Here is a 19,658-nt window from a genome sequence, read left to right as displayed (position 1 = left end):
TCAATGATTAGCTTTGCGTGTTAGTTTGGATAACGGTCGAGATGGGAACGACCTTTGGTCTGGAAAAGTTTGGCTAGGTCGGAATTAAGTTTTGGTTGCCAATTTGTATAAACATAATACGTACATACAATATTTAAGGCATTTGAAATATTTTATTAACAATATATAAACGAGTGTTATAATAAAATTAATGTTGCTACATTTCCGACTTGAGAATCCAATTAGAGTATAATTTTTATTCTCACAAACGCAATCATATTTTTTGTTTGTTTGTCATGAAACTAAACTAGGTACTGCTAAATACTATTCTGAAACATATTTTTTGTGTATATAAACATAACTATTATCAGATGAACACACAGACACAAAAAACACTATATTCATAGGACAATTTTCGAGGTGTAGGGTATCGAATCCACGCCTTCTAGAAGAATAAAATATAGAGTTCCTAATTACTACATCACGATTTTAAAATATTAAATCAAAATGGAAATGGATTTACATAAAATAAAATTCATCTGACTAAAACGTTACTAAACAAAGAAATTACGAAAAGCGATTGGTCAACATTCTGACGGAAGCGTTGAAATATCCAAATCCGAAAGATTCGAGAAGATTCGAGACCACGGGAATACGTAAAACAAATAATAACTTGAAATCTCCCATCCAGCAAACCCAAAGTTTCAATTTAATGTCGAATACTTGATCTTAAACACAAATAAGAGACTTGAAAAACTTTTAACTCTGGTCGGGGCTAAGTCGCCCGTTCAGCGAAGTAATTTGGACTTTGTTTAAATATTTTAAGGCGTTTTAGAATTACAATGCTGAGGGGGAAGCTCTCCGTTGTTTAATTGCGTATGTTTTGTGCGAGTTTTTGTAAATGTTACGAAAATTTACATGCACATAAAATTTAGGGTGTAAGATACTGAATTAGCTTGAAGCTATCAGCTTGGCTATCCTACATTAGATAAATAAAGATCTCTTTCATTTCGTTGATTCCTGTACATTTACCATCTTTTGTCATTTTATATAAACAAATATTTCTACCTGTCTTAATACATCAAATTGACATGTTGACTTCCTTAACGTGCGCGGATCTCTATACAAATGTTATGTATTGATTAATATCTATTGTATTTCTGCTGATAACCTTCAAATATTAACGATCCCTTATCCTTGTTGAGCCAATTAATTTAATTGTCTGATTTATTGTATTCTGGAATATTTTCTACATAATATAACAAAAGGTCATGACGAAATTTTATAATAAACATATATCGTTTAATTGGAATACAATCATATGGAAATTCAAATAATGTAGGTATATATACAAAATTAAATGGATTGCTTAATGAGATATTACATTTAATTAGCAGCTTTTGAAAGACACAATTTCATATACTTTTTTTAAATATTTTGCCATTACCATCCACTCCCATACTTTGAAATTTGACAGCTTTCTTGAAAACTTGAATTTCTATACCTTCAATGTTCATGGCAAATCAAATTAAAAAGCATGGCAAATCAATTTCATATACTTTTTTTAAATATTTTGCCATTACCATCCACTCCCATACTTTGAAATTTGACAGCTTTCTTGAAAACTTGAATTTCTATACCTTCAATGTTCATGGCAAATCAAATTAAAAAGCATACATAGTGTTGTGTGGTCTATCAATTATTTAAAAACAATACCACCCAGAACGTATAATGTTAAAACATAAAACAAATGTTTGTGTCAAATTGATTGGCCATAGTTCATGCTGTTGTAAATTCAATCTTATTACGTTTATGAAAGATATATTTTCCCTTATGACGAATGAAAGGCCAACCATTCCTTCGTTTGACCGAATGATGGCCATTGAATACGTTCATTGAATGATTTAACAACGTTTCGATTAGTTCAAATTGGTTTACTGGGATTGTAAATTGTTGGAAATGAAATCAATTTTAATTATTGTCTTGCTGTTTAGCTTTGATGTATATTATTTTTATGGTTGTGATCATATTAATGTATGTAAGTACCTATGTCAGTCCTAAATATCTGTAAAGATTACTTATGGTGATTTTTTAAATATTGATGATGATCTAAAAATGTCTATTTTATTTGAGCATTTGATTTTTTTAGATAGCTGAATGAATTATATTTTTACTTGTTATGATACAATACAATGACATAGCGTACATTAAATTGTATTGAAATACAATGGCATTTCCAATTCCACAGCAGCGTACCAAAGAGGCATCGTTGAAACTTACATGATCCAAGATATACCTGAAACAGAAGATTTTTAATTAGTTATAGAGGTTTATAATAATTGTAATAAACCTAATTGTATTGTAATAATTAACACTAAATTAATAAATTTTCATATAAGAATCTAATAATAAAACATTCATGTTGTACACTATAATATTAACTACGTTTATCATCTGGCATATGTAACAGTGCTTTCATTCACACTGTAGATCGTATTTCTTATAGTAGCATTTTAAAAATGCATTTTTTGGTAACATGATATTTTATGAGACAAGCCGCCAGCCTTTGTGATTTAATCCTGTTCGATCTGAAATTATATAAAAAAACTTACATGATTTCATCGTATGTTTGTTTGTGACGATGGAACTATAATAAAACTATACTATATTGGTTTAAAATTATTTCAACATCAGAAAGCTATATATTATCTAACCAAAAGCATATACTATTTTGTCAAGGCGAAAGATTCGGTTTTGAATTACAGCTCATTATCGTTTATTTTTTTTTCTTTTATATATTTGTTTATATGCTATAATATAATATACGCAATATTCGTTTTATTAATCCAAGCGAAGCCAGTTCGAGCAGCTAATACTTCTTGAGTTTGAGTTTATGCTTGTTCTCAAGCTCACAGATCTTATCAATATTACTTCTTCGCAAAGAATCAGCTTTTCTTTCTTATTCCTTGCGTTTTATCTATTCTCTAATCCCCATTTAGTTGAACCATAGTGTATAGAAATCATGGCATTGTCTTTTTAACATTAAAGCACATTTAAACAGTTTTATAAATTATGCAATACACTGAAAACAGATTAAATATTATATCGGTTCGACTTATTACCCTGTACAACTATCTATAGATAGATTTAATATTAAGTTATATATTATAAAATTAAATAATTTTTATGAAAATTCATCTACTTTTTAGTAAAATATTAATTTTAATTCAACGTTTTCAACTTCATAATATAAAAGCTCAAGTAATTATTTCACTAAAAACGTATACCCAATCTTTTGTTATGCTCAGTTAAAAAATATGCAAATAATGAAATAATAAGTTATATACTACATAATGCGTGTAATAATATGAGTAGATAATGTCTAGGTCTACAGCTAGTGCTTATACATGCGACTTTACTTATATATTATCCAAACTATCAAAGCAAAACACAACTATAGACAGATGTCTTTATTTACACAAACAGACAGATATAACGATAAGATTTATCAGTGTTCAGCTCAAGTTAAATCCGTGGAAGTGTTTGTTAGATCACACTTAGCGGAGCGTTGGATTTGAATTAAATACAAGGCTTACTGGATAGGGGCGTAATGGCGCGGAATAAGCCTTATCTAGAGCATTCAATAAAACTGCTTGTGGTTTTGCTACATGATACGGTTAGGTCATTTTAGTATTGACAACCTTTTTATTAATTTGTGTCAAATGCCAGGATGTTTATGCGCGTGATGTTGTAGTTTGAAGCTTTAATAAATTATTCGTTGATCGTTAGACTATTTGTTGCGGAGAAAATATCTGGAACTTATTCTTAAACTCTGGCATTAATGGTTTCATACGTTTACCAATACTTCAAAATACAATGTGATAAATTAATATTCCTCACACATAATTCTCATTCTGGCAGTTAAGTGAGCAAAAAGTAGCTTATATCCTTCTGAATAATTCTAACTTCCTATGTATTAAAATTCACGCAAACTCTTTCATTGGATGAGGCATAAAAGGAATTTTGTATTGATATTTTACATTCTAGGATTACTAAAATATTACCTAATTACATGATAATTTCATCATACAAATGCCTACATCAAAAAATTAAAGTTAACCCTTAGCTGGTATCGCCTTTTTTGGCAACACTACCGGTATCGTGGGTCAAATTCTACCCATACCAAACAATCTGTTGTAGAACGTAGATTTTTTATTATTTGTATAAAATATGGTTAGATAAGAAATAAAAAAATATTTTTTTACAAAATTAACTTTATTTAATTTTAGAATATATAAAAAATATCATGTTTTACACGGATTTGTAATTAACCTTATTTTATGGCACTTTTTGGTTAGTGTGCAATTAAAACATAAAAAAAAATAGAAATGTTAGAAAAACTTTAACTAAAATATATTTATGGCACTTCTCATATCTTTATTATAACAAAAAAATAAATTGCTTCTGAAATCAGCATAAAATAAAAAAAATGACAACCAAATCCAAAATGACTTCTACCATCAAATATCATCCTCATCTTCTTCACTCTCATCTCTCGTATTTTCGTTCCTCGTATATTTTCTATTATTCTCGTATTTCCTCTTCGTTTTCACTGTCGTCAGAACTTACTCCAAATACACTGTCTTCTGAGCAACTAACAGATTAGGGATTGTCTCGATCGCTGATGATTTTGTCGTCACAAAGTTGGTTTACATTTGGTATTCTTTCATTTTTCAATTCCAAATCATCACTTAAGTCGTCCATCAACTCCTCGATTTGTCTGTCGTTCAAAAAGCCCTCCAATGTAGTACAAATAAACAATAAAACAAAAAAGTAAGTAATTACACTCAGTGAAAAAAGTTACTTATTTGGTGTCGTGGGTCGAACGTGACCCAGAAAGCTACATACCTCCGCTCCTAAGATAGTCACGGTGCTGCACATCCACCCCCCGCTGCAGCTAGTGACGCACTGAGAATACTTAGAAGCGCACAGTCGTTGCATAAATATTTAAAGAATTATAACCGAAAATGTGCGCTTCTGGGTCAAATTTGACCCACGATACCTGCTAAGGGTTAAGTTTATCCAAATAATAACGGACACACGTTTACGAAAACCGTAAGCCTCCACAAAACCGCTACCCATGATAAAATAATGTTCTATTATGCACCCACGCACTTAATGCACTATTTATTAATTCCATCAAACAATTACGGGCAAGCTGAATAGGCTTTTATCCTCTAAAATAACCTTATCATGAGCGTCGCACGCTTTCCGGCGACCCCAACTAACATACATATAAACTCCATCAAAGCATAGTGTTTGGTATTGTTTAATTATGCTCTAGAATTCTAGATATATAATCTTGTATACAGGGTGTAATCGTTAAGTGTGCACAGACGATTTTTCCGTAAGTATTACAGATAACAAAAAACTTTAAACTGATATCGAAAGTACTTAACCTAATGAGTAAAATGACCGTAATAAATTTTTAAAAATGAATCGAGAAATATAAAAAAAATATCTTTAAACCCTCCCATACATTAAGTATGAAATATGAATATCCCTTAAACAGTTGTAAGGATTTGCGGAAATGAAACAACAGATTGACAACCTCTTTATATTGGAGCCAATTTACGACTGAAGTAAAATAAGTAGAATACATATTAATGTTACATGATGTCTGACCTAATAAGTAACTGTAATGTGCTGACGGCATACATTTAATATGAAAGATTTTAGCTTTCTTTTTCATTTAAATGTATATGGGATATTCATATTTCATACTTAATGTATGGGAGAGTTTAAAGATATTTTTTTTGATATTTCTCGATTTATTTTTTAAAATTTATTACGGCCATTTTACTCATTAGGTTGAGTACTTTCGATATCAGTTTAAAGTTTTTTGTTATCTGTAATACTTACGGAAAAATCGTCTGTGCACACTTAACGATTACACCCTGTATAGTTACTCTATGACATAATATTATTCATCTTAAAAAAAATACCAACTATTGTTTTATTATCTACTTTTATTCACATATTGTTTATTTTGATTTTAGATTTTTTGAATATCAGGAATTTGAGGAAATACAGTGCTCTATATAAAATAGGAAATTACTACTACTCTTTGAATTTAAATTTCTTTCAATTTTGCTCTAAGTACTATTTATTACCATGTACATACGGATCAAAGTTACTCATACGTGTCAAAATTTTATAGTAATAATGACAAATGATGTTTATAAATCTGGATATTGCGTATAAAACATAGCGTTAACTATATTTCAACTCTTTGTCCACATAAAGCTATCTATGACGTCACGCAAAATACATTCACATTATCACATAATATATTGTTTATTAATTTAAAAGCTTTCATGCCACTTTAAAGAAAAACTTTTAATAGAAAAGATAGGCATTTGGATTGTATGTGGGTTGATAATGATTATTATAACGAATTGAAATAATGGTATGAGATATGAGAATGATTTAAAGGGACAAATTAAGAAGAACTCACACATTTGTCGTCATTGCTTCATAGGAAAATCAGTTTTACTGTTGTTTTTTTTTTATAATGGTTCTATATAAACAACTATTTTGGCTTTATAAAAAAAAACTTCATAATCGTATTAACTTCTTTATTACTACTTCAAAAAGACAATCCATAAATTTCTATTTAATTTGTGTTTCAAAATAAGATTATTCTCGAATTCAATCACATTGGAACTAACCAATGAACAAACTCGAATACGGTGTATTTAAGTACTTATACATAATTGATTGAAAATCTTCTACCACCCCGATTATGCGGTCTTCAACCCGGACTTCAAACAGAAGACTTAATTCTCTTCAATAGTAAATACACACACAACTGCAAAAATAACTAAAAATCTTATGCATTTGCTTGTAAACTCAGGAAAACTTAGTGATAATGTATAGTTCAGGATACATCGCCCATTTTTGCAAGTGACTACTATCAAGCTAATTTTCCGTTTGTAGCTTTATTTTGATGAGACGCCCAATAATTTCGTGTACGAAAGTCTCGGTTGTGGTAGCTAACAGAGATAACAAGGATAAAAATTTTTGATTTGATGGTTCTCAAATATTTATAAGGTACTAACTGAATTTTTTTTGTTCAATCTCAAGATAATTACCTAAATTATTCGAAAAAATATTTGTCCTACAAAAACTATGGTTTGTTCAAAGAGTCCCCCTTTCCAAAGTGTATCGATAACGAGGTCATCATAAATGATTACTAACAAGCTGATTTTTTTGTTTTCACTTAGTTAATGTTTATATAATTCAACAGACATATTGTCCTACAAATTGCGTAATAAATATTTGAGAACCATCAAATCAAAAAATTTTATCTTTGTTATCCCTGTTAGCTACCACAATCGAGAGTTTCGTACACGAAATTATTCGGTATCTCATCAAAATAAAGCTACAAACGGAAAATCAGCTTGATAGTAGTCACTTGCAAAAATGGGCGATGTATCCTGAACTAGTAACATGATCATTTGGCAAAATCCCTTTCAATACATGACGTCTCACAACTTATCCCATATTCAGTAAAGTGTTGAAAGTCTTTCAAAAGTAATCTACCGTTATCTCCAAAAATATACTGTAAATGGGGAGTATTAGAGTCCCTTCGGCCCATTGAGGTGACTCCATTATGTAAATTGAGCTAGTGATATTTTTATAAAAATATTTCGTTGCTTTATTATATTAAGGTTATCCACATGCAAATTTCTTAATGCACGCCATCTTAGGGGACAAATGAAAAGTTCCAAAGAAAATATTACATTAGCATATTCTTATAATTTAGGATGGTTAAATGCTTATCAGAAGAAAGATAAGAATATGTGATACTTTTCAAATTGGCTTGAATTAAGTGTCCCCTCTATAAGCAGTTAAATCCAACTAATTGACGGTAAAACCAAAAAGCCCCATCACCACCACGCTTTGACTCCACAATCTTGTTCCAATCTCACACTTAAGTAAACCCATAAATAAATAAAAAGCTCTAGTTTTTCACGAACACATTTCGCGACCTTTTAAGCATTAACTGAGTAAATCCCTTAAGCCGTAGTGGGCGGCCGCGACTACTTCTTGTTGTTAGTGGTATATGCCCCTCTCGGTCCCTTCGAAGCCCCGTAATCCCCGCTGATGTCATCATTTACAGATAATTTTTTTCGTAATAACGCAAGAGTGTTTCCAGAAAAATCGCTACCAGCATTTTTAGGTACGCTTTTAGAGGTTCGCTTTACTCGTTCGGAGCTTAGTTAAAAGCTTTTAAAAAGGTTAACCGTTAGAGTGAAAAGTAGCAAATAATTTTTGTCTATTTTTAACGTGGTGACGGAATTTTAAATAGGTCTTTATCTGGCTTGATTCTGAAATGTACTTAAAAGGTTTTTGGTTTTTTGCCTGTATTTACTCAAACAGCAATATAATTTTATTCTAAATATTAATAACACAAGTATATTCAAATAGTTCTCGGCAGTTTAACTATTTTTCATACCCACTTTACTGCAGTGAAGCAATGACAAATTTGGCCATTTTTCATCCGGCCTTACTTCTCAATATTTTATGCTACCCTTTGTTGGATACGGTGACATGGAAGACGTAAACTAGCTTGAACATCGAACATTAATTTTAATTAAAATGGTTAGAATAATAATAATAAGTTTCTGTTAAGATTGAATGCAAATATATGAAGATATGGTAAAAATGCATTTCATATTTGAAACATTTCTTTAAGCTCTAGAGAGAAAATTGAGGATTGGATTAAAAAAAAAACCGGCCAAGTGCGAGTCGGAGCTCTATAATATATAGAGCTCATAAACACCTCACCACAATACTTCATATTAACGGGAAATAAGATCACAATTGAACATTAAAATTTTCGATCTACCCTCCAAAACCCGAAGTAATCAGCAGATCTAAACTAAACTGTTATCTGGGATAAACAAAACCGTGTGTTATGTAAATATGAGGGATAATGTTATAAATTCCAGGCCATGGATGTTCGATACAATATCTTGAAGTGTAGGGTTGCCATGATTTTTGGTAAATGCATGCAAAGTATATTTATATATCACTGATAAGGCTCTATCTTATCACTGAGCTTGTTATAGTCAGTTGGAATATTCTTTTCAATTATTATTATATATTACCACCATTATATACCATTATTTTATCATAATAATGACCAATGAGTTAATATGTCACAATGACAATATTTCTAAACCAAGCAATATTTATCACTTCAAATATTCGCACGAGATTCTGGTCGATTCTGGTTGGTAGAAACGACATTACGAACCGATTAAAAAGGGATGAGCTGAACGTTAACACTAGTTAAAATCTACATCAATAAAATGTTTTATTATGTTTTAGTTTTGCTTTAAGTTAAAGTTGAAGTACATAACCCTAAATATTTCAGAATGTAATATGTAACTATCACACCAACTTGTTATCATGAAACAAGACAGTCCCATATTTTGCGAACGTGTGGCAACCCTATCTACGGAACCACTTTGAAACTAGATACAGTGAAGGGTCGCCATCAAAACACGGACACCGTCACATTTTCGTATTTATCATTTTGCTAAATTTTCACTTTAAGTGGCTTAGGAGTTGGGATGAGTGATACGGGGTTCGTAATTAGTCTTGTTCTAGTTGCATATCATGTTACGTTTATTTTGGATTTATCGATTATTTTCTGGTGTATATTATGTTCTGACGTAGTAGGTTAGGTATTATTTTTGACGACATAATATTTGTTAGGTTATTATTTGGAACGAAAAACGTGTTTTGGAATTAATACTCTTTTTTATTCTACTTCGCGACATTTGATGAAGATTTTATTTAATTAAAAAAAAAAAAAAACATGTAACTGGATATACTTCGACATGGGTTGAATCAATAACCGTGTAAATTTTACTAAAAATTATGATCATAATCATCCCACTGCTGGGACACGGTTGTTTTGTGAAAACTTAAGTACCATTTTATCATAATATTGTGATATCAAGAATATAACCTAAATCAACTTTTAATTGATATCAAAAAGAGTTGATTAATTGGCTCGATTGATAGTTATTAAAAAAATTGATCTCTTAAAATTTAATACCGACAAACGAGTTTTGATCAACACGCTAATAAAAACTTTGTTTCTAATTAAAATCGACACATAAAAAAGATGATTTGATCGACACGGATCCGATAATATCTCACGGTTCAATTTGCATTCAAATTAAATTAATAAATATGTAATATAGTTAAAACAAATAGCTCTTTTCAACGCAGATATGAAGAAATAATTGGCATAGGTAATTACAGCAGCTTCATAAATTATAACTTGACTGTAAATCTTCAATAATGACGCACACATACAATTCATACACACACGCATAATATAAATGCAGGCACGGTTTTGCCCAGGCGTGATCCTGTGTAAAAAAATCGGCGCGAGTCGATCTCGCGACACTAAGAGTTCCGTACAAATAAGCATAATTAAGAGCAATTTTTATCTTTATAGGTAATTATGATGGTTCATGAGATACAGCCTAGTGACAGATGAACGGATGGACAGGCAGACGGACAGCGAAGTCTCTTTAATAGGTTGCTATTTTTTTCTTAAGGGAACCCTACAAACAGGTAAAACAAAAATATTTCCTGTTAATAATACACTAAACATAATATACACAACCTGGCAAAATATGTTATGCTATAAAATAATATAATTTCCTCTTATTAGCATTTTGTTATATTTTTTACCTAGTAACAGAAAAGATACGAAGAATAAAATTATGAGATGTCTCTCATAATTTATTGCCAACAAGTTCTTTCAATGTATAATGATTTTGTATATGAATTAATTGAAATTCCTTTGATATTGCTACAAATTCTAGATATTTTGGCCAATTTATGCCCAGGTTTGAACCGGGATAGGAACAAAAAAAGACGTGTGGCACTCGGGGGCTGCCGCGGTAAAGCTATTTATTGCATAGCGTGCCCGTCGGAGTGGGAGCGTGAGGTTTTTTCGTTACGGAATTTCTGGATTCGGTCCCCGCGCTCAAGGCCCGCGATAGAAGCTATGCAAGAGCTTAAAAAACAACTCAATATTTTGAAAATTATTAATGTTAGTACTCTAAATTAACTCTTCAGTAAAATACTGCAATTAACTTTTAGTATTTCTTAATTTTATCACAAATAGAGAAATACCATGATGTTTAACAACGCTAGATGATCTGTATAGCACTGTGAATGGTAATAATTCTGCTTTAAAACATGGTACGGCAAAGATCCAAAATATCAAATTCCCTCATGATATTATTATAATATTATGACACCTACCATTGTCCCATTAAATCCCACAAACTTCGTCAATGCTTAACAAACTTTATCCCAAATCCCACTAGGCTGTTGGAATTGCAACACAATAGCAGCCATCTTGCTTTTTGCATACTTCAGAAGTGGGATAATGGGAGTCGAAACAAAGACAATACGGCTAATCTATGTAAAGCGGGAATGTTATGCTAACCGTACAAGTGGGATAGATATGCCAGTTTTGGGTGGGATTTTCTTTAATTATAACGTTAAAGTATCGAGTTTCAAAAGGTTTTATGATATATACTGATTTTAAGGGGGATTCGCGGCTGCGTTCACATGATAATGTTAGTTGATAGTATTTTTTTTTATTGTTGATAGGGAAGCGCTTGACCACAATCTCGCCTGATGTTAAGCTGAGATGTGGTCTGAGATGGAACGCGCTTCCCTAGAAGGTACCTGTTCACTCTACTCTATATAAATTTATAGTAATGGTAATGTTTATAAAATATTTCAAATCCTTGAAGTATTGCATTTTTTATTAGCTATATTTTCTTGAAAAGCCCAAAGCAGCAAGTTTATGTCTATTTAAAAATATTTAAAGAAAAAACTAGATCCATAGAAACACGAAAGTATGATCATTGAATTACAATATTGAATTATTAGAGCCATAGATATTGAATAATTTATAATTAAAATGTAAATTGAAATCTGATATCTAGATCTCGATACACGATGAGAACAAAATGCGTACGAGAATATGCCATATTAAAATATAGATAACGTATTTTCGAACATTTGAAGACATTATAATTCAGCACTTGATCCGCATTCAATAACTCGAAGCGTGTAAGCCGTGTCATCGGAAGCTTAACCAAATCTCTTCTATGTTACCTGAACTTTTTTTCCTTATAAATAATAATTTTATATCCCAAGTCTCAACTGAGGCGAGTATCCTAAGCGAGTATCGAAACTTTTCCGGCCATTCTCAAAACACTGCATGTAGTTTCAGACTTCATTTTGAAATTTGTAAGCTGGTTAAAATTTTATAAATTTTTTTGATATAACTTTTGCTTGACCACAATCTCGCCTGATGGAAAGCTAATAATACCTAATATGTGGTCTAAGATGGTACGCGCTTCCCTAGTAGGTAACCTACACTTTTCGCTTGAAGCTTTTGCGATATGAAAGCTATATAGGTAATAAGAATTTATTTATTACTAGCGGTCCGCCCCGGCTTTACCCGTGGTACATATTTCGCAATAAAAAGTAGCCTATGTCCTTTCTCGGCTATCAAAATATCTAACCAAATTTCATGCAAATTGGTTCAGTAATTTAGGCGTGATTGACTAACAGACAGACAGAGTTACTTTCGCATTTATAATATTAGTATGGATTAATTTATGTACATTGATTATACCATGAATATCAAATAAGTTTTGTACGATCTCTTTTATTTTATCTTGTCAGGCATTTTGCAAAAATGTATGTGCATTTTTCATAAGAATCTGTTTGAAGTAGTTAGCGCGAGATGTGACAAAGAACATTGCTTTATTGGGTTTTATGAAAAATGAAATGACAAAAGACTGTATATTGTAGTCTAGGTATACTAGTTATGGCTCTAATTCTGCTTCAATATTTTTAAAAGTAAAAAGGTATAGATAGGTTATCCAAAATATTCTGTCTTCAAAAACGGCAAACTAACGCACACGATTAGACGTCATACGATGTCATGATTCAACAATCGTGAGCGAAAAAAAGGCAAGTAAAGTAAAATGTGGCTACTTGGCCACATTTGGACGTTCACACCAGGAGCGCCAATAATCTATATATTTTTTTATAAGTAAAATATCATAGGCAAATTATTACAATTTCTGTGGTTCACGAGTGAACATATACGGATTACGGAGTGACTTTCGCTTTCACATAAGAGCAAAGATAGTTCGTAGTTAGCAACCAGAAATAATTTTCTCAGCGCGTCAGAACCAATAACCTTTTTCATTTATAACCTGTACATCTTTCGCAAACAGAAAGTCACGCGACCCGGTCATAAGTAGCCGGGCAAGAATTCTCTAATTGAAGCTGACGGGAAAAAGTGGCCCGGATGATTTACCGGGGACGAGTGTCCGGATGGCCCGGGATAAACCGAGCGTACATTAGTGTGGATCCCTTTATGTCTTTATTTTTATTTCTTTTATCTTGCGACGTAATTTATGGGTATTTTCTGTTGCGCGGTTAATTGTTTCCTTGTTTTTGAGTCGGTCTGGTCTTGATTAATTTGGGGATTTTGGGAAACGGATTGGAGATGGTGATAATAAGGGATGCTGGATGTTCTTATGATGCAATTCAGTCGTTAAATACAAAGATTGCATTACAAAAATTGCCAAGTGGAATTTATACGTTTCTTACCTTACCATATTTTTCTAAATGAATATGAATGATTATGAATATAAAGATATTATGTACTCAGAATTTTCCATTTGATTAACCTAGACTTAGAAATACATCTTTTAATAAAATACCAAATTTTTAAAATTAGTATTTAATATTGTGGTGCTTAAATGTCCCTAGATTTATAGAAATGGATTGAAATGGAATAGAACAAAACTTAAAAATATATCAAGGTGTACTTCGTCAAGTGGTCTTTTACTGCCTGATTCTATAAAAAGAAACCTTCAACATAGAAGTCATAAAATCCCCTTCAACGTTGAAACTCCATTTATTTCTGCATCGTTATGCATTGTAAATCTGCATACCCATTGCTCGAGCGGAGTCCTATTTAGCTCTGTGATTGATGACGTGTACATGCTACCTTGTAACAATGTGTTGTGGAAAAGTGCACATAAGTTTGGAGGATATTTATATGTTAGAAATAACAGGCTATAGATACAAAGTTTTACTAATTCTACTACTACTGGATAGTGTATACGTAAGGATGTATGAATATGTGCTTATTACTAGCTATACACCCGCGGCTTTGCCCGCGTTTAAAAAAAACTCCCGCGTTTAAAAAAGTTCCCGTGTGATTTCCGAGATAAAACCTATCTAAAATAAAAAATTAAACTATTTAGGACTTTTTAAAATTCATGAATTAAATAGACAAAACGATTTCTAAAATGAATTATATTTTAGGAATATGTTTTTCTTGATCTTGTTCAAAACAGAAGAACTCAAGGAATTTCGCCTGCGAATTTTATATGTGGGTAATACGTCTAAATCAAGAAATTTCAGGGATTTTCACGTGTAGTCAAGTTAAGCGATTCTTGGAAGCAAACCTTATGGAATCACGTCATTCACATACTAATGAGAAGTATTGTGTTAGTCTGTCGACTAATGCTTTTGTGAGAAATAAGGACACATTTGTAATATTAATGGGGCTCTTTGTCGAGTAGGTTTTTCAATTTTGTTGGGTTTACTGCTGCTTTTGTAAGGAGAAGTAATTTGGGTTTTCTTTCTTTAGACAATGAGTTAGGTTTTACTTGAAACTTGACTATAGACCTATGTATATCGTATAGAGTCATGAGTTCGTGTGAATATTACTATTATTAGCACATGTTAATTAGTACATACTAATAGTATATTATTAAAATTTATAATAGTAATATTATCAATTTTTAAATAACAACTATTAAACATATTTAATTTGCTGAAGATTGTCTTATATAATTGAGAACAAAAACAAAATTATCATCAAACCTGGCATAATTGAATATCCCCTCACCAATGAATATAAAAATATATAACCACTTTAAAAATATTATGTACTCATCAACAGCCCACAATAAAACATTTTAATTTAAGCATTTAAATTAAACGACAATAGGCTTCAGATTTATTTATAAACAATCTCACCACACGACGAATATCAATAAAGAAATGAATTTAATTAAGCCACGAGGGCGAGGTATTCCAATTTTATCGGCTTTTAATTAAAACTCTTTGTTGTGATAATGAGTCTGAGCATGCAAATAATTTCGCCACGTCAGACATTCACTTTAAATATTTAAATATGAAAGCTTTGACCAAGATTTTAACTCTAACTACTTCATTAAAATGGGTCCAGTAGTTCTCGAGTGCTTGCAACAACTTGATTAAACGTAAAACAATCTTCAAGTAGGTATCACCTTCTTATTATTTTTTGTTCAAAACTATATGTAATGATTCTTTTTTTACGGTTGGTTGGATTTTTATGCTCAGTCCATGAAAATTGTATTAGAATTAAATTGTGCGTGAAAAAGTGGTTCGGAATGACACTAATTATTTTCGCGCATGTCACCATGTTGTTTCTCGTCATTCTTTTGATAAAGAAAAGCCTTTAGGCATTTAGATTTAAAATAGACATAGTCCATTGAAAAGTTACATTTGGGGTTGCATTTCTTAGAGGACGCAATTTTATTTTTTTGATGTGTAGAGGGGGTTAGTGTGAAGCTATCACCAAGTTTGTGGGGTCGCCACCCTTGTCGCACGGCCGCCATCTTGAAAATAGCGGATGATACGGTTTATACGATATATCTCTTAAACTGTTTATCTAATAAAAAAAATTTGTTGACATTATTTGTTGCAAATTAAATTTTCTACAATTTTGGTCCAGCAACTTTTTGTCGTAGAACTATAAATAAAAAGTTATAAGTGAAAATGTTCAGATAATAGAGTTATTTATATTTTTCAATAAAACTTTTTTTTATCATTTTACGAAGAAATGATATCAGACCATTTCTGTAGATTTTTTTTCGAGGAACAACTTTTACACACAACATTTTTTCATAAAGTCAATAGCTAAGGTTTTAAAGCGCTCCGAAATTAGTACTATTTTTCAGTACTCTTAGCTATACGTTATACATATATTATGTGTGTACTAATAATTATTTGTCATCAGTAATTGTTTTTTTTTTGTTAATATAATATTTTTAATAATTAATTTTGCAATATTATTAATAATTAATTATTGACTCTTTTCCCCACCATCCAGGAGGTAGAGTCTGGAAGCACGTTTTTTTACGTCGAAAAGCAGGGCTGAAATGTTCTGTTCTTGCAGTGCTGCATGGGAAAAGAGCCAATAGCCAATATATGTATAGTTAAGAGTACTGAAAAATAGCACTCACTTCAGAGCGCTGTAAAACCTTAGCTATTGACGTAATGAAAAATGTTGTATCTAAAAGTTGTTCCTCGAAAAACAATCTACAAAAATGGTCTGATATCATTTCTTCGTAAAATGATAAAAAACAATTTTATCGAAACATTTAAATAGCTCTAATTTCTGAACATTTTCGCTTATAAATTTTTTATTTATAGTTCTACGACAAAAAGTTACTGGATCAAAATTGTAGAAAATTTAATTTGCAACAAAGAATGTCAACAAACTTTTTTTATCAGATAAATAGTCTAAGAGATATATCGTAAAAACCATTTCAACCACTATTTTCAAGATGGCGGCCGTGGGACAAGGGTGGCGACCCCACAAACTTGGTTTTAGCTTCACATTGAACCCCCCTACACATCCAAAAAATAAAATTGCGTCCTCTAAAAAATGCAAGGTTAAGCCAAAAAAATGTAACATTTCAATGAACTAACAGTAGATGACATTTTGTAGAATTGCGACATAATTTTTAACCGACTTCAAAAAAGGTTGTTGTCAAAGGTGGTTCTCAATTAGGCCGGTCACTAGGCCGGTATATTTTTTGTAAACAAACTTTGAAAAACTTCACCGCGAATATTATAAAACATCACAAAATAAACTGAATTTTAAATATGGACGGAGGGAAACTTTTTGTATTGTCTAAATTTTTTATTATCTTTATTACATTAGAATTAATATTATCTAATTATTTTTACATCATTTAAAAACAAATATATTTTCCCTTACAAACAAACCACCATTTCTAACTTCTGGCCCAGTAAACCTCTCCCTACGTCCTCGACCTGTATAGCGAGGTGGTGTAAGGGCCTTGATCAGTTCACTAGATCTATGAGAGATTGAATTAAAATGCATTGCTGTAAAGGTAAGTATAATATTATAGAGATTTGATTGTTTATTTGTTACAGTTTATATGTTATTAATTATGAACCTCTACGTTGTATATTTTTAGGTAGTCGTACATTATTGTAATTGATCAAAATCTTAATCTATATTGAATTTTAATTGGCCTTTTCGAGAGATTGAACTGAAATGTATTACTGTGAAGGTAAGTTTATAATAAGAGAGATTGTTTGTTTGTTACAATTTAACTCAAAAATGGCAAGACCGGTGTGAAAATTAGATACCTACGTTTACTATTTGGTAGATCATACTTTCCGGGAAACATTAATTTTATGTATCCTAAAGTGACAGTTTTTAAAAATAAATTATTAGTAAATCTTTATCGTGGCTGAAGTAGGAGATAAAATATGGTTAATATAAAACTATTATTTTGAAAAAAAAATGACAAACATTCGCATACAAAATAAACAGCATTAAGAAGCAGAAATGGCATGAGTGTTTATATAATAAGTTATACATTTAAATAATTTAAACTAATCAGAAATAGTAGATAATAATTGAAAGTTCCCGTAATCATCGTTGGCATGTTAGCTCGTCTTAATTTTACGATCTTAGTTAAGATTTTATTAAACGTATCTCTTGACCTAAATTCAGAGAACCATTTTCGATTATATCCTTCAAAAGTCTTGACATCCTTAAGAATCCCTGGAGCTAGTCTATCTTCAATTATTTCAATTTTGTAGATTACTTCAAACCAGATTATAATTAAATGTAGTTATTATTACATTGAAATTTACCTACTTAAAATAATGCAAACAAACCGAAGCAAAATAAACATAATTATGTTTCTTCGTGACTGTTTTCCTTATTTTTAAGGAATCTGTATGTCAAAAAAGGTTACGACATTTTAATGAAAAAAATGTAAATAATTTTTATTTTGCAAACAGTAAAAAGGCCTTTTTTACAAATAGGTTTTTATGGTAAATCAACATAATTAATATAAAAAAATAAAAATAAATAAATAAAATAAATAAATTGCTATAGAAAAGCATAATTTTATCCTTATTGAATGAAGCACGCGATTTCCATTGACATTACCTCGGTTAAAGTGATGTTAAAAAAACAATCTAAGATTCATTGATCGATAAGTAGAATTATAGGAAGCTTTTATATGTTTTAATACAAGAACAGATGCATATCTATGATACTAATTATTATTTTCCACTCTTCTATTTCTACACTTATATATTTTCCAATTTTCTATAGGCGATGTGTAATTTTTCTTTGTTTGTCTCCTTCACGCAAAAACCACTGAACCGATTTTCATGAAATTTGGCACACAAATAGAGGGTAACATGGATTTAACACACAATATTATCGTTTCATCCCGAAAATGCCATGGGAACGGGAACTATGGTTTTTCTTTGACTACGCGGGCGAAGCTGCTTTCGTCTTATAGCATATTCGTTAAAAAGCCTCTAAAGAATCATACATATATATATTAATAGTAATTCCTTGCTTCTAAATCGCCAGTAACACAGATCCTCTTAGCCTATATCCAAAGGACGTAATGGCTCTTACCCCGCAAAGCTTTTACTACCTAACTATTGTAGCGGAAAACCCCTCCTTAGCACCATTACCTTTTAACTCCCTTTGTTTAATTAATTACGGTTCATTTGGATAGATACGATTATTTCTAATGGTGACCTGTTTCGATGTAGTGGTACATATGTGTTTAATATTAGATTGGCTAAGAATAACTAATTATTAAATTTACTTTTACTTCCTCAAATTTTATATCTTATTGCTTTTAAATGTCACACTTATTTATTCTTTACAGTTATAGGAATGATTGATTTGATTTCTTTTATCATGCAATAACATGAAAAATATTAAAATATATAGCTCCACTGTGCATTCACGTAGCGAAATAAAGTGTTGTAAAAATTAATTAAAATTACATCAACAACAAAACATAGCATAACAGCAACATTATCAAAACTATCATATAAACTATAAAACAGCACTATCAAAACTGAGCAACAAACAAACAATACAAACTTACAGTTTTAAATAAACGTCATGAGTTAAAAACGAAATTACGCGTGTCGAGTTCAAATTTCATTCGGCGCGTGCTTCATCTTTTATAGTTTCCTAAATCAACTAATGATGCGAGAAAACATCTGTCTCGATTAAATATAAAACTACGATCAAAATACGGTCAATGCAAATACGTAGTCCAGGAACCAGTTTCGATTTCTACTAATTCATCGCGTTTGCAAATGGCGTATAAATAATGATTAAACAGACATTTATGTTACGGTTCGGAATTCACTTTTGTTTGGAATACATTTTTCGTGGATTTATT

At 31.0% G+C, this 19,658-nt stretch overlaps 1 protein-coding gene across 1 annotated transcript in view; it reads right to left on the bottom strand.

Moving 5' to 3' along the window:
* LOC123699844 (protein sidekick-1) overlaps positions 1-19,658 on the bottom strand; it is a 218,310-nt gene that overhangs the window by 176,922 nt on the left and 21,730 nt on the right. The window contains exon 2 of the mRNA XM_045646884.1: positions 2,260-2,275. The gene's annotated coding sequence lies outside the window, so the exon portion shown is untranslated. The remainder of the gene's footprint in view (positions 1-2,259; positions 2,276-19,658) is intronic.

Source organism: Colias croceus, chromosome 18 (assembly GCF_905220415.1).
Source record: "Colias croceus chromosome 18, ilColCroc2.1".
Lineage (NCBI taxonomy): Eukaryota > Metazoa > Arthropoda > Insecta > Lepidoptera > Pieridae > Colias > Colias croceus.
This window is presented reverse-complemented; position numbering and strand designations above follow the sequence as displayed.